Raw genomic sequence first — 2,246 nt, 5'->3', positions numbered from 1 at the left:
GACAGATAAAGACAATGAACAAGATGACGCACAAAATCTTGGCGATGATTAGAGGACTGTGTTGAAGAAGTTCTATTTTTTTTATTTTTCCTAATTGTAATTGTTGAATTATAAATAATTAAACTTCTTAATTTTAAGGTGGAACGATTAATTGTTGTAGATTCTTGTTATATGAATTTTTTTGTGTGGTTTGTTTTTTATTTACAGGAAATATAAATTGTACAGGAAATAGAAATTGTACAGTTCTCGGTATTTAATTTTCAAATACATTTTTTTTAATTTTTTTTCGTGTTTGCGACGGAACCATCCGTCGCTATTCATATTAATCTAGCGACGACATAGCGACCGAAGTAAATCCGTCGCCAAGCCGTGGTCGCCGTTTAGTACCGGCGGATTGGCGACGGAATATAGCGCTCGTTATTCCGTGGCAATTAGCGACGGACCTGGCGACAGAATAATTCCGTCTCCAGTTAGCGTTGAAATATTCGCGACGTAAGCATACTGTCGCCTCGTTGTCGCTAATCCGTCGCTAACCATGTTAGCGACAGATTAGCGACGGAATGTGGTCGTCGCTAATCTACTGCTTTGTTGTAGTGTTAGTGATGTCTAAATTCACATAAAAAACTTGTGATTATGGATTTAAGTGGGTGTTGGGCATATTGGATGGGCAGTATAATTTTATCACAAAAATACTTAAATTTGCATTTGCTAAGGGTAAAAGTGTCTTAACCGGGTCAGATATTTGCAACTTTGGACATCAAAAGAATCTTGAAAATTACAGAGTTTCAGGGAATTGCATCAAATTACCCGTACAGTACAGTCATTTTTAGTAAATAAATGAACTTAAGAAGTCCAGAAGAGAATCATTATTTGAGTTTTGTTCAGCCATAGAAGGTAGTGAGTATCGTGAAGGCAAAAGCCAAGTAGTGCCATAGATCTGAGGAACCCCAAGACGGTGCAACATGCAATGATTAGAGAGCAGGTAGGCTGGTGTGCAATCCTAAAGATCGTGGAACTCGTTGACACCCCCACAACCCAAGATCAGAGCTACTGCAAAATAGAGCAGTGCACCAAGTAGAGAGCCGAGGGTACCAGTTAACTTGCAGCAGGGAAGTCCTTTCACAGCAGAGGAAAAAGATGAAGAGAGCCGACTGGATAAAAAATAGAGCTCAACCGTGTTGCTGAGAGCCGCACGAATGCAGCAGAAGCGGCATGACGCTATCTCCGTTTTAGCATAGAGACAATCATCAGAAACGCTGGGTTGGAGTGGATTTCACCGGCTCTGATGCCATGTTAACGTGGAGATAAGAAAAACTATGGATGAACATGTTAGTATTCACAACTCTTCTATTTTTATAAAATATTACAATAGGCAAAGAAAATAAATAAAAAACAAAAAGAAACAAAGGACAAAAAGAATGATTTACAATGACAAACATAAGGAAACAATACAACATGAAAACTAGGGATGGCAGTGGACCGGTGCGGGGGACAAGGTCTCCACCTGTGTGCCGTCTCAAAATCCTACCCTCCATCCCTCCACGGGTTTTGATTTTAACCTTCATCTGCGTTTCATGTCCTCCATCCTCTGTCTAAATGGGGCGAGGCGAGGCGGGGCCCCATTTCTCCTCGTCCACTGCCATCTCTAAAAAAGGATCGGGGATGGTGTGGGGCGGGGCAAGGTGAGGATCGAGGATGGAGACGGGGTGGGGCAGGGTGGGGAAAGCGTAACTTCATCTCCCTCCTCCATCCCCGCATGAGTTTTGATTTTAACCTCCATCCCTGTTTCATGTCTTCCATCCCCAGTCCAAACTGAGCGAGGCAGGGCGGAGCCCGTTTCACCTCGTTCCACTGCCATCCCTAATGGGAAACTCAACTCCCAAGGGGATTTGGTGAATGGGGTAACGATGTCTTGACAGATCCACCTAACGAGGTGCACAAAGCCCTTGTAGGCCACACGTGTTGGTAGGTAACATGAACGCATGGTTGATAAAGAACCCACTTTTAACCAACTTCAGGTGCGCATGAATGATCTTCCTATACATTGCATGGTTTTATCAAACACTTAAAAATCATATTGATATGTATTCCCTTGGTTGCATCGAACTGATTGATTAATTATAATAAGTATCTTTATGAGAATTTATGCCAAAGTTACAAGGCTGTTACTCTATCAACATGACAAAAATAATCCAAAGTTATAATGTAGTTAGATATACCAAATGGAAAAAATGGTCCATTTGAGA

The sequence above is a fragment of the Nuphar pumila genome, chromosome 2 (assembly GCF_984573655.1).
Source record: "Nuphar pumila chromosome 2, dmNupPumi1.hap1.1, whole genome shotgun sequence".
NCBI lineage: Eukaryota > Viridiplantae > Streptophyta > Magnoliopsida > Nymphaeales > Nymphaeaceae > Nuphar > Nuphar pumila.
This window is presented reverse-complemented; position numbering follows the sequence as displayed.